At 38.8% G+C, this 15,312-nt stretch overlaps 1 protein-coding gene across 1 annotated transcript in view; it reads right to left on the bottom strand.

Annotated features, from left to right (window-relative positions):
• Positions 1 to 4,580, bottom strand: part of LOC311521819 (uncharacterized protein) — a 132,437-nt gene extending 127,857 nt beyond the window's left edge. The window contains exon 1 of the mRNA XM_084630465.1: positions 4,439 to 4,580. The gene's annotated coding sequence lies outside the window, so the exon portion shown is untranslated. The remainder of the gene's footprint in view (positions 1 to 4,438) is intronic.
• Between the last annotated feature and the right edge of the window lie 10,732 nt (positions 4,581 to 15,312).

Below are 15,312 nucleotides of genomic sequence, written 5' to 3'. Positions count from 1 at the left end.
GTATGAGGTGAATTGAAAAATACTATTCGTTTTGTTAATCATTTTTCCAGTGCAAATATTTGTAATAAAAAATAATAATATAAAGTGAGCACTGTACACTTTGTATTCTGTGTTGTAACAGAAATCAGTATATTTGAAAATATAGAAAAAATCCAAAAATATTTAATAAATTTCAATTGGTATCTATTATTTAACAGTGCAATTAATCACGCTTAATTTTTTAAATCGCAGTTAATTTTTTTGATTTAATCACGTGACTTAACTGTGATTAATCGACAGCCCTAGTATCTACAATAAATTAATTGTATTTGGCGAAATATGAGGCACATGAAATAATAGTCTAAAAACTGGAGATGGTCTATTAGGAAGCTTGTTTGTAATAACTAGGTTTTATACTGGTTTTCTTTGGGAAAAAATTCTGACATGATTATGATTTTGGTGATTGTTATCCTTTTCATTCATCAACTTATTAATAATATCTGGGTTCTACATTCTGTTCCCTTCCTTTTAATATAAGATTTTAAATCAAAATACCTGTCTTCAGGGGAAAAAAATCCCGTACTATATTTTATTTAAACAGTTCAGGAATCACTCCTGGCTCTGAAACAGATTAGTTGTGATTTATAAGTACCATCTGAGTTCAGTACAGTAGGTTTTGTCCTAGAATCCAGGCTGTTTTCTATTTCTTTCATTCTTATTTCTGTTTCTTTACAAATGAACACAAGAGGGCACAGCTCTCTGCAATCCTGAACTAAGCTGATGGCATTGCATTCAATGAACGTACATTTCTAAAATTTAAGATTACTACTCCACCTGCCAAAGGTCCAACCACATGACACAACTATACCAAAGTAAGAGAGAGAGAAAGAGAAAAGTCAATCAGGAATCTTAAAATAAATTGCTTCTAATAGCATCAGGATCATGAGTCAGTAATTTTGATGCACTGTATATAATTTACAATATCAAAATGTGAAATAACATAGGGTTTCTGTGTGACAGAAGTAAATTTGGGTCTAAGGGATTGGAAAGATGAGCAGTGCATGAACCTACCACCAAAAAACACTTTGCTCCATGAAATCAGACAGCAATAGGGAATTATTAACTTATAAAGAAATCGGATATAATACTATATTGAAAAGAAAGGACAGAGTGTGATAGGGAAATGATCTTGCAGCTAAGGCAAAAATAAAGAGACCCAGATCCATTATATTTCCTTTTCCCATTTTTCAGACCACTTTCTGTTATTTCAGTTACTTTTAAAAAAAATGGATTGGGACTGAATTTGTTCTTAGTACAAAGATTAAAAAAATCAAAACTTTGACAATCTAGTCATTTCTGTGCTATCCAATAGTGATTAAAATGTGCTTTCTTACGCTCTCGGGTAACTCAACAGTGGATTTTAAAATTTTAGTCTTGTAATGTATGTAGACTTCATTAGACAATTAGATGAATGTGGATTTTACTGAGTAATGAGAAGCAATTAAAAACCGTATACTGAATCTGTGGAGTACATTCATTTTCCTTAAAAGAAGCAAGCAAGCACTGAGGACCAAATCAAAAACTTCTGTGCTGTGCCACACAGGATGTTAGTGTGAAGCCAAATGCCACAGTGTACTGCACTGTGCTGTATGTGGCTAACTCAATCCCCTAATTTGCACTGGTTCCCCTGTCTGATGGATCTCTATGGCTGTCAAGGAAAGAGCAGGATTTGGCTTTGAGTACAGTCAACTACATATACATATACACTGACTTGGTATGACTTACACTGACTTCTGGCTCCCTCTGTGCATAGGCTGCTACAACTCAGTGAGTTAGACTCACACCCATTAGCTACAATGGTATCACTTGAATCACTTACACATCATCTACACATCATCTATTTCTGAGGAACTGAGCAGTAAGGGTGCATCCATGCTACAGACAGGCATTTTCTTACCACATGATAGATAACCTGTGGTAACTACCATGCAGTAAAATCCTAGAGAAGACAAGGCAGTTTGTACTTTTCACATCTTCGCAGGTTGAGGTAAACAAAGACTTGCCTTTTCTTCACTAGGATTTTACCACACGTTAGTTACCACATTATTAGAACACACATTTTTTCCCAGTGAAGACAAAGCCTAAGGAAGTCTACATTGGTGTAATTTAAATAGCGAAGGTCTGGATGAGAGGCTTGAGTCCAGGAAATGTGTAAGCTAATAATATAGCTAATATAGAAAATGTGTAAACTAATATTGGCACTAAATCCAAACTGTAAATTCTCTGCTTTAGAAATGAACCTTTAGTGCATTAATCTAGGTATCTGAGGATACTAATATTTCAAATACTGTTTTTTGTAGGAAGCAGAAATTGAATATTTTTGTAGGTTCATGGAGAACAAAAAGCTCTCCAGTTGGCTAAACCAGGAAACACCAGCAATAATTCTAATCTCAGTATTATTATTCATTCACACTGAAAGGTCATTAAGATCAAATCCTGCCTCCTTCCTCAGGACCAGAAATGGGTAATCAGTGTGGGTGTTTGCTGCATAGGAGTTGGGGAACACAGATCCACAAGGGATCTCTACAAAGCAAGGTTTTGGGAAAGGACAGAGTAGGTATAGTGGCAGATAATCTGCTACTAAATGGATCCACAAGGCATTGCTAGCCATGAAGTAGAATAATAGGAGAAGCAGAGGCTACCTCCCATGAAAAGAAGTAATAGATCACCTAGTTTAGTGCTCTCATCCAGGGGTACGTGTACCCCTGGGAGTACGCAGAAGTCTTCCAGGGGTTACATCAGCTCATCTAAATATTTGCCTAGTTTTACAACAACCTACATAAAGAGCACCAGCGAAGTGAGTACAAACAAAAATTTCATACAGACAATGGCTTGTTTATGCTGGTCTATATACTATACATTGAAATGTAAGGTTTCAGAGTAGCAGTCATGTTAGTCTATATTTGCAAAAAGAAAAGGAGTACTTGTGGCACCTTAGAGACTAACACACTTATTTGAAGGTGCCACAAGTACTCCTTTTTTATTGAAATGTAAGTACAATATTTATATTTCAATTGATTTATTTTACAATTATACGGTAAAAATGAGGACGTAAGCATTCTTTCAGTAAGACTGTGCTGTGACACTTTTGTATTTTTATGTCTGATTTGTAAGCAAGTAGTTTTTAAGTGAAATTTGGGGGTATGCAAGACAAATCAGACTCCTGAAAAGGGTACAGTAGTCTGGAAAGGTTGAAAGCCACTGATCTAGATCATTCCTTGTTCCTACCAATCTTGTTCCTACCAATAGTGCTTTATCTTGTCTAGCTTTAAAAGGACTTCAGTGAAGGAGTTTCCCATGGAAGATAATTTCATCCCTGTGCCACTGCTGAGCAGAGCACAGCACAGGGACTAACAGGGAGAAGCAACATTCCACCCTGATCATGGGACTGCCACAGGCCAATTCAGCACAGGACTGAGCTACCTCTGAGTCACCATGGCAGCCAGAAATAGCAAGTACGTAGGAATGCCTAGCCACCCTTGGCATAACATCTGTGAATTTTCCCCATAAATCACATAGTGGCATGAGGCAAGTCACAAACTTTGCGTTAGTTTCCATTTCTGAGAATGGGAATAGTATTTATTTACCTACCTCATTATTGAATATTTTCAAAGCACAAAGAGCTATAACTGTATCATCATCACTCCAACTCAATCATCTCTCTCTCTCTCTCTATATATATATATATTCCTGCCTACTCACAGACAAACAGATGCTAATATCTCCTGAAAATCTTTGGAAAGCCTTCTATTTAGGAGGCATGTTGCTCATAGAATAAAATCTCAACTGGGGGAAGTCTGGTGAGAATATAAGGGATTTGTCTGTTTTTTTATAAGAACTTCAGTAGTTTTATATGTACAATATGAGGAAAGAGCAGATGATATGGTTAGCTCCTTTTGTTTAAGGCCTAGGGCTCAATCTTCAAACTACATAGTGCGACTGAGAGGGGAGGCAACACATGCCCTGTGCCTCCGCAAATTCTGCACTGGCCAGGCAGCTGAACTGCCCCCCTGCCCAAATCTGAGCAGCCAACGGGCTGCATTAACTTACAACAGCTGGAACAGGCCCCTAGAAATCATTCTGAGGGCTGGAAGTAGGCAGAGTACATCATGCTCTCACTACAGCCCCAACCTTTCTGACCTCCTTCACATCCTTCCCCCATCCTAGAATGCATACTCTTCAAACCTATATGGCCTCTACTACCCTCCTTCAGAGGGATTTTAGGGTCAAGTCACACTACCCCCTTGCATATACAAGTTTTCCATGAACTTTAGTGGAATTTTCCATATGTGAAATCACCTTTAATATTCACCTCACATTCTCTGCTTATATATAATTTTCTGTATTAACCTAATACTTTTTCTTACTAAGTGAAAGAAAGCAAGATTTCTAGTTTTACCTGCTTCTGCTGCTTTTTCACCACTTCCACCGCTGATCTTCTATTTGTTTATTCCCAGTTGACTAACACTGAATTTTTAAGGTGCCACAAGCAAATAAATTATGGATACAGCAGCTCTTTGAAACATGTAGGAGCAAGTGGACTTTCAGAGATCCTGGTTTTGCATGAGCCTCTTTGAGAACAGAAAAAAACAGAAGAAACACAGAAAATTTTATTCTACACAGAATAACATCTGAAGAAAAAACATTAATTACATTTCTTTCAAGTATCATTAAGGATCAAACAAAAAGAAATCCACTGTTAAATACACCCCATGAGAGCATCCTGAGTGCTACAAGTAGCAAAGGTAAGAGGAAAGAATAATTCAACAGCACTCAAGTTATTTTAAATGTATGTCTCCCATGAGTTCCTCCCCAATTTTAGGTCCCCAGCTAGGAGGACTACTTGTTCCCACCGTAGGAGATATCCCAGCATGCTATGTCCCAGTGAGCTAGGGGCTAAACTGAACCACCAAACTCAACAATGAGATTCATATCTATAGTATGAGCCTTCATGATCACTGGTGAGAGTAATTATACAAGTAATCCCCAAGTACTGCCCCAGAACAATGGACTATTTTCTGAGGGTTTTCTTTTTTCTTTTTAATGGGATGAAAATATTGTTTTAAAGTACTGAGTTAAGTATTGTTAGGAAAAATATTTAGGAGATGTATTTGGGTTATGCTTTATCACTGAAATCAGTTATACTACATTTTATGAGTAATGATGAGATAAACTAAGGCAGTCAAAGTACACACACTGTTATTCTGTCTCAAACAAGCATTAGTGACAAAAAATTAACCATACGCCCTGTACTGTTTACTTTAGCCAAGGACATTGTGTCCATTTTGCCTCAGGGTTAGTAATGCCTGAAAGGTAATAAGGCTCTGCAGCTATTTTAGTAACAATGACCAGATCAGTACCAGGCCTCCAGAGTAGAATACAAAATTAAAGGAAGTTAAAGAGGTTGGGGGTGGCAAATAGGTGGATCAAGTTATTACAACCAAAGAACTTACTATTTCTTCCAATTAAGTTAAAACAGTAGTATACAAAATTGGTAAGTAAATCAATCTTCTTAAAGATGTATCTGTTCTCCAAAAGTTACAGTCATAGGTATTAGACTTGTCAGAACAGTCATACTTAGCTACTCCAGTAATAACATGTTCAAACTTTGCCATAAAAACAGAATTAAATTTTTCTGCTTTTAAAAGTTACCACAACAGAAGAAGTAACAGTCTTTAAAGAAAAGCAAAGTTCACATCAGTCTACATTAGATACTGGCCCTGTTCTCTGAAATGCTATATGTTATCGCGCACATGTTTGTTTTTATCTGTCAATGTGGTTTATTGTTAGGGAAGTGTAGTATCAGCTGTCTTTTCCCTGCCATCAAAGCTACTTCGTTAAAGTTAATAGTGTTTGACTTCTAGAAGATCTTTTTCCAAGGTAACACAAAAAACTTCTGCTCTCAGTTATTTTTCCAGCAGTAAAGGCACCAAATGGATGTAATAACCCCCTTAATCTTAAAAAATCCATTGCATTAATCCACTGAAAGCATTTAAAAATTATACTTGTCATTTATTATATGACCTTATCTAGGAGTGACCCTTTGCCAAATGTTCTAAGAGCACACCATCAGCTGGCAAACACATTTACATGAATGGAAATCTACTTTAGTCTGAGTAAGACTACTGTATATTAGTTCCAATACACCTGTACTGTGTTTACACTATCTTCCATTTAATTTTGCCACTTTTCTAAAATGCTTCATTTCAATAAATGTGAGGAGTTAAAATTGCTAAACCTTGTCTCTAGCCTATATCCACAGATCTTATTAACTCACTGGTTTGAATTAAACTGCATTCTAAGAATAAAATAACACTGGCTTTATTAAAAGTATGCATACTTGGTTTTGGCTCATCTAATTATTAGCTAAGAAATCTTTTGACAATACATATTATTTAAAAACTCTTTGTAGGTTTCTGAAACCTTATTCCTTTTTATGATGTAGTGTCCCTGATTTTAGTCCTCTCCCTCTACATCTTTCCTTATCTCTATTTTCTGTCAGGTACTTGACAGGCACTCTATGAACACATCCATTTCAGAAATGTGGGGTTTTTTTAGTTAATTGGCATTGCTTCAGAGAAACTGGCATTAAATTTTATTGGATTCAATTAAAAAGCACTGATTCCATTAATATCTATTAAATTAGTAAAATAAATCTGAGTTTGGAAGAGAAATGGGAAAACATAACCATACACACATATCCAAATATATTTGTATTGAAAAATGGTTTGTGTTAAAAGTGGATGAAAATAAGCTGTTTCAAATAAAAATCTGTTCATTTTCATATAACCACTTAGGATCGGAGCATATTGGTTTTAATATAGTACATATGTATCCAATTAACTGTAAAAATTTAAATAGACATGACACATGCAACCCTGAGCTTATTCATGTAAAATGCGAGTCCTCTTAAAAATGATAAAATACATTAATTAAAACCAGCTCAAATGCAATCTAAAATGCACTAAAATGGTTTAATATATTAATAAACAGAAATCAGTAATCCCGAAAAAATCTTGTCAGACAGACACTAACTAGTAGAGGACTACTAAACATGATATCACTTTTTATTCCAGACACTACAGTGATATGGACAGTTATAAAAAGCTCATGCACGGTACTGACCTGTAGCAAAAAAAGAAACCACATATTTTACACAAAGAAGTGGCCAAACCTCTAAAATAGTTATTGCTGTACTGGAAAACATGGAATAGAAGTGGCATCTTTAGGGGGGGAAATATATCTAACATTTAGAGAAAGGGAGTACGAATCAGGATTCATGGCCTCTACCACTGATTTGGTATATGACCTTGGGAAAGTTACATCTGTACCTGTTTCCCCATCTATAAAATGGATTTAATACTTATCTACATCACAGAGATTTGATTATTTGCTAATTAAAGCTTGTAAAACATTCTTATATTTAGGTGACAACTGCTACAGAAGTATCATGTTTTATTACTAGAAAATGTAATGCTAGCTTTAATCTAAAGGATACCAACAAGATGAGTATTTTAGCTTTCCACTAAGACAGTCATTTACCTCACGTTTGTGTTACAACTAGCACATACAAACATTAAATACTACTACTACCTCTCAGAGAATGTAAGGGTCCAGTTTTCAGAGGATTCAACGCAGCTTCCAACTGAGCATGCACAATTTTGTGAGCAGAATAACTTGTACATAATTTCTGTGCATGCTATCATTTGCACAAACAAATTAGAAAGTACACACACCAAATTAAAGGCCACGTATTGCATATTTGAAACAAAAAGTCTCCATGCTGAGGTTTATTTTTTTCTATTTGTCAGACAATTTTCCTCCCATATCATAAAGGAAGTTAAAATTAACTTGGCTGTTTTTGTTAAAACAACTTCAGTAGCACCTTATGAAGACATTTTCCGCACCAGAATAATTAATAATACCTAGGAATACAGCTTATGCTGAAGAGCCAGATGTCAAAGGATGGTACCTATGTTTTTCAGGGGTGGGGATTAATTCTTCCAAAAACTGTATTTTTTAAAAGCTTCCCTATAATAGATATGTAGATTATTTTTCTGTTAAAATCACATCATTTAAAATTTGGAGGACATGCATCACTATATTTAATTTTTAACTCTATTTAACCTTATTTTTAATTACATAAAATATTAGGTTTTAACTACTTGACAATCCCCTTAAAGTTAACATTTTTGGAGATGATTAACACTAATAATAAACCAACTACATGTATCAATACTGAATAAAATATAATTGTAACAAATGTAAATAAATATAGTTCCAGACTAAACACACACAATCAGTTAACGTGCATTTAAAACCTTCGCTATCTAGCACAAGGGGGAGCAGTTGGACAATGTTAACAATGCCGCTGCATTGCAACTAGCAATTAAAGGCTTAACATGTAGGTTTGCCACACCTAATTTGGTTAAATTAAGACTCGGTTTATTGCATAGATTATTTGCCTCCAGAAATCCTCTACCATCCTCTCAAAAAAGCACCAAATAAAATATAAGAGCCTGACCTTTAAAAAAAATCCCATACTTTTCTCACTCTTATGCATATTTTCATTTCAAACTGGCATACCTGCAGAATCATGCCCTAAATAACAAAGAAAATCTTAACTGTTAACTATAACCAAAGTTTGGTTGCTATTTGTCCAAATTTTGATATCCAAATGTTGGTAGCAGAGTATTTATTTAATTGTCTAAATATTTAGCAAACTATTATTTAACTCAGGTTAAGGTACATTACAAATCTCAGCTTTCTTTATTTTCTTATTAATTTGTCATGTAAGACTGTAGCTGCTGCTGTGTTTAAATACATTCCCTATAATCCTATAATCCATTGTGGAGCTACTACAATTTACAACCATAGAGGATCTGCCCCACACTAGGTAAAACACTAAACACTGAAACAGGAGGTAAGATGCAATATTATTTAATTCCAAAGCAGTGCATGGAAAACAGTGAAAAAGCTACAGCAAGCAGACATAAGTCTAAAGCAGTTTAATAGACAGGCAAGAGAAATGAGCAGCCTTGATCCAGTTGCAACCCAGAACTTTCATCAATAATCACTGTTTAGTCAATGAACTAAATTCATCAAAGGAATTACACAACTGATGTATTTGGTCCTTGTGCCTAACAACTGTAAGAAAGAAATACGTGAAAATACACAGTGAATAAAGTCATTTATTCAGTGGCGCATCTCATTACTGTGTGCTATGTATTAGGATTAGTTTATAGGGAAAATTCATATGGCTTAAAGGCCAATCCAAATCCCACTCAAATCAAGATGAGTCCTTCCATTCAATTTAGTGGGACTTATACTGGGTTTACAGTGCTGCTGGCTACAGAGCAGACAGCAATGCAGCTGTTTTCATTTTCAAAGCCATCCTCACCGCCGAAAGGACTACAAACTTCATAATTTAAACATATATTCTGAAAAATAAAAAAGCCTATATGAAAGTCTTAATTCCAGTTTTTCATCAACATTTTCATAAATAAATAATATCAAACCTTCAACCTGATATTACTTTTTATATCACTGACATACAAGCAACTTTTAATTTCACCAGAATTGTTCTAAATTTCACCATCTATCAATACCATGTATATATAACATCATCATCAGAGGAAGTACAGAGACATCATTCCAGTGCAATTGAGTCCAAATTACACCGAGGGACCAGTAACTCAACCACGTTTCATCAAAAAAGCCACATGAAGTGCTATTTTTATTGGAGACATTTCAAAAACAGTACAGGTAGGCCAAGTAATTCTGGCCTTTGTTCTAAGTATAAGAGCGTAGATCTTATTTTTACCACAACAGGTGGTACCAAGACTTTCATCTGGAAAGATTTTTCTTATTTAAATTCACAAAATGTTTTCCCCTTTTCAATTTGCTGCATGCTTTTGTAAAGAAAATGAAAGATTTAAGAGCTTTTAAACCAAAATATCTGTTAGAAGTTCCGAGCAAAGCCTTGATAGGGTCCAGCTTGCCAAGAAATGCACTTTTCACCAGTAAGCAGCCAAGCCTACTTTATCCAGTTCTACAACCTTACATTTCTGTTGAAATTTACTCTGTTTTTCCTTCTAATTATTCCTTGTGTTTGATGTCCAACATAAACAAAACATCTTTCATAAAGAACTCCCACCAGAAACCTTGGAAATCTAACAAATGCAAGGGATCACTCTGAAGTGCTAAGGTTAGAACGTTTTGTTGCACTGCCAGACAGACTTAACCCCAGTTAGAACTGTTCATTACGAGGCCTCCATTTGAGCCAAAAGTGCCCAAACTTTGTATAACTGAAATCCACACGGGCAAGCTGCCAGACGTCTTAGAGCTGAATCTAATTTAATTTTTAATATCTGTACTTCTGCACAGATATAACACATAAACAAACAGTACACATGCAACAAAACAGACTGCAGATGTACTCACTTTTAATATGGTGGTGTGACAAATGGAGATTACCGGATTAGAGCTGGGTGAAATTTTTCTCCCCCCTGCCCCTTTGTCTTTTTTTTGCCAACAAAGGCAGATCTGAGTTGACCAAATTTGTGTCAATTTCACCAAATTGCTTTGGTTGGGAAAAAACAAAATATTTTGACATTTTCAAAATTAAATATTTTGCCCTTCAGATTCAAAGCAACTTTTGTTTCCAGATTTACTGCAATTTAATTATAAACGTATTTAAAAAGCACTTAAAAAACGGGAAAAAGAAAAATGGTTTATTTTTGGAGTGGAACAAAGTATTTTGTTTCACCCCAATTGATTTTTTTTTGGCGTTTCAGTTTCGCGAGACGATCTCAATATTTTAGTTTTGGGGTCACCCCGAAAACGCCCCCATTACTGCAAGTGACCTGCCCCAGTCAGCAGAGCCCTGTTGTGACGGGAGACACCGGCCGCTCAGAGCACACGGGGATTTTGCGGGTGGTGCCGCAGCTCCGGCGGGCCACGGCTGAATGGTTAAACAGGAGATTTTTAACAATAAACACAAAGCTGGTCCAGGGACATGTTAAAATAGCCCCGTGGAAACCCCTCAGCGGTGCGTGTGTGTAACTTCCTGACAACCCCCAGCGGCCGGCTCTGCCCTCGCCTGTCACTCACTCGTTAACACCCGCAGCGACCTCCGGCTCCCCCGCCCCAGCGCAGCCCCGCCCCGCCCCGCGGCAGCCGAGGCTCCCCCCCCCCCCGCCGGCCGGGCGTCCCTTCTCCCGGGCTCTGGCGCCAGGGCGCAGGCTGCCCGCGGTGCCCCCTGTGGCTGGCGGGCCGCCCGCCCGCCTCTGCTCCCCCGGCCCCCTCGCCAGCCGGGCTCCTGCCGCGCCCGCGCTGCCCCTCGCGGCGGCTCCGACCCGGCCGAAGGGGCCGCTCCGCTGGGTCCCGTCCGGCCAAAGGCGCCGCGGGGCCCGCGCCCGCCGCGGGGCGGAGCCTTGGGGCCGGCCCGGAAGTCGCGGAGCCGCCGCCCAGGGCCCCTGGAGAGTGAACGGGCCGAACCCGCACCCGGCCTAGGCACTCCGCGGCCCAGCGACCCCCCAGTCATCCCACCCCGCTGTCTCCTTGCACCTCCCTCCTTCCCTGTCAGCGCCGCCTGGCCGCCTCCCCCGCAGCGGCTCCCGCTCACTCCCTCGCTGCCCCCCACTTTACTCCTCTCCCCTCTACCTTTGGGAGTTAGAAGAGAGGGGGAGGAAAAAATCCCCCCTCCCCCCGTCTCTTCTGGGGAGGCAGGTGGCCTGAGATGGGGGAAGAGGGAGATACTTACCTCTACACTAGGCAAGGTTTGAAAGTACAGCCATACAGGTATAGCTTTTATCAGCAAACTCCCCTAGTGCAGATGCAGCCTCTACCAGCAAGAAAGAGCTTTTGCCATGAGGGTTGAACTGGTTTGGTGAGCAAAAAAAGGTACAACTGCAAAACCACTTTTATGCTAGAATAATTGCGCCCACACTGAAAGTGTTGCCCCCTCAAAAAATCACACTTCTACCTGGCATTACTATACTGGCAAAAGTTTCTAAAGTAAACCTGGCCTTAGGCTGTAAGCTCTTTGAGACAAGGAGAATCTTTTTTGTTCTATGTTTGCATAACGCCTAATACAATGGGGTCCAGGTCCCTGACTAAGGCTGCTAGGCACTACTATGATACAAATAACTGTCACTTCCAACACCCAAGAAGTGAAAATCTTCAGTGAAAGGGCCACTATGTCCGATAGCCTTGCCTTTCATAGGCAATGTTATAGAAGCTCCACTCTGGTATGGTGTAGGGTTCTCTGCTAGGGCATCCCTCCCCGCCCCCACCCCCCTTTCCATACAAGGGCAGCTGCCAAATATCTCTGCCATATACCCAACCTTTTTTTTTTTTTGCCTGCTTGCCACTTTCCCTCCCTGCCCTCTGTCTGCCCTCTCTGAACACCTTCAACGCACATCACATCCTCCAACATGAGAGTATCCCTAGTTTTATTTTATGAAAATCTAGCCACCTCAAACATACCTTTGTATCTAGTCCAGATTTTATTAAAATGTTTCTAGTTTCATACCATTGTGTTAAAAACACTTCATTTTTACTTATGTACAAACAGAAACAAAATAAATAAGTGATACTTCCAGTTCAATCCAAGACAAGGTTTCAGGAGTGGGTGTTCTGCTAACGGAAGAGAAGATCATTGCTTAGTAGATTCTTTACTGATCCCCTTTAGAAACATCACCAAATATCATTCTCAGGAGGATGCACCAACATGTCAGTTTTCAACAGGTGATACCAGATTTCAGCACAATACCAGCATCTCATAGCTTTCAACAGCTCTTGCTTCTGTTCTGTCACTTTCCTCTTTCCACTACAACTTTCCCACAAAATTCTTTCAATGTTGGCAACAAGACCAAAAAAAGTACTGAAATTTTGTTCATATGGTCACTTCCTCTAGTAATGGTGAATTTCTTTCAAAAATTGGATATCATAGGATGAAAGTGTAGCATGCCTAATTACTGAGACAAAAAACATTGAAGAACAGACATTATGCAAAAATAGAAATCTCCCAAAGACAATTAATGATAGAAATTGGTCATTGTTTTTTATAAATATGTGAATGTAGAAATCTTAAAATATATGGATTTGAAGAAACACTGGCAACCTGTGTAGGCCCCAGATTTGACCTAGCAGTATTTGAAAAATGTTATAGATCTAGGGAAGTATCCTTTCATTTCTACATATCATTTATTCTAAAATATATTCACTCTGTTGATACCAAGAATTATATATCTTTTTTCATGTAGTACCTAGCTTCACACTGTGTTTTGAGTTATGTTGTGGCATAGTTAGCAGGAATATGTTAGGGCATGTCTAAACGGCAAGTTAGTGCATGGCAAGGTCAGGTGTAAATCTACATGCACCAGTGCCACACTCTAACTGTCCATGTGGACCTTGCCACTGTGCACTGAGTGCCATACTGCACAGCTGGAAACTTTTAGTGTTCAGCAGTGTCCGTGCAGCTAGTGCACAGCATACATGAGCTCTGTAGATTTACACCGCAGCGTGCCGTGCACTAAATGTACACTCTAGACAAGCCCTTAGTAAATTCTATACACAGAATTGTCCTGACATCACTGATGATGCTATGAACTGGGACAACGTTGCGACAATTTGTAATATCTGGGAAGAAACCAACAATATCAGCTGACTGCAGACCAATTTAGCTAAAAGAGTGAACACAGCTTTTAATTCTGTGATTTTGTCTTACCACAAGGCCAACCATAAGAGCTGGCATACATTCTCAGATTTTTTCTTTACTATAGTCTGTAAACTAAGTTGTATCAGAGTGAAAGATTTATATGATATGAAGAGAAACCAGAGTATGTATCAGAGCATACATGGTTTGTGTGACAGGATTAAATCTGGGCAGGTTATTAAAGGGGTCTCTGGAGTGTAGTCATGAAAAGAGAGAGAATTCCAAAGGTAACCAAGTGCAGCCAATAGCTGAGTTGGAACAACTTAGTATAATTGCCAAGAGGAATATGGCTAACGCTCAAAAATGTTTAAAAAGCAGAAACATTATGATAAGAATAGAAAGGATGTTCATTTTCAAGCAGAAGATAAGATATGGATTAAAGTTCATTCTCAGAATAGTTTTTATGGCTAAACTAACCCCAAAATGGAAGATTCCACATTGAGTTCTTTGAATTATAGAATAAACTAATTGGATCATGGTGCTTATTGTGTACAAAGCATAACGTTACTGGGATGTAAATCCTGGATGTACTCATGTTTCTCTGGCCACTGCCAATCTTTGCAGGCCACAAAAATTAGAGATCTGGAAAAATTAGATTTCCCATTCTTTAAATGCTTTCATGTCATTTATTTTCTCCTAAAAAACACTGAATTCAGTCATTCCCCGGTATCGTTGTTCCTTACATGGATCCTACAGACTTTGGCTAACAAAAAGAAAATAGACTATTATAACGGACTTCAATTCAAATTTGAATTATTATTCCTACACCTAACACCTCCTTGTGTCTACATCTGGGGATCAGCTCTCACCTGGTAAGGCACCCCCTTCCATCGGTTACTCGGGCTGTGACCCCTCTCTCTCTTCATGACTCAGCCCTCCAGCCAGGTCATTATATAGACCTCCTCTTTCAGGGTAACAAAGTCCCTTTGGACGAGCTGTTCAGTTGGTATCTCAAACAGTCCAGTGCTACTTCCCAGTGGCTGGTAGGGGAACCTGGGCCCACTCTCTACACTGGTTTCCAGCCCAAGGACCCTGTAACAAGTGGTTAAGGTCTGCACAATCCTACTCTTTGTTACTGTTTCCCTTGTCTTCCTACCCAGCCATCTCAGGCTTTCTTTCCCATCCCCCACTGGTTCCTCTGGGGTTGATCCTTCTTCCACAGCTAGAATCCCAGAGCTTATTCTCCTGGTGGTTTTTTTCCCTCCCTTTCTCTCTACTCCCAGAGAGTGACTACAGCCTCCTTGTGCTCTCATCTTCCTGGCTGTATACTAAGCAGCCTGGTCCTGCCCAACTGGGTTTCATGTTCAGTTAAGCCTGGCTGTCCCTTCAAGTGCAGCCAGAGACCATAATTGGCTTCTCGGTCCCACATTAACCTCTTCAGGGCCTGTGTGAGGTGCACTCCCATAAGAGGGATGTGTACATATGCCTGGTCAGTTATCCCTAAAAAGGACTAGAAACCCTTCTTCTCCTTCTCCCACCTCCAGCTTCATGCCTTCTTCCATATTTCCTCTTACACTAGGAATAACTTCCCATCTACAATGTGCCAAGTCTAC

The sequence above is a fragment of the Lepidochelys olivacea genome (assembly GCF_965140295.1).
Source record: "Lepidochelys olivacea isolate rLepOli2 genome assembly, chromosome: 6".
In the NCBI taxonomy this organism is placed as follows: Eukaryota; Metazoa; Chordata; order Testudines; family Cheloniidae; genus Lepidochelys; species Lepidochelys olivacea.
Note: the sequence above shows the minus strand (reverse complement) of the source record. Positions and strands in the feature narration are given on the sequence as shown.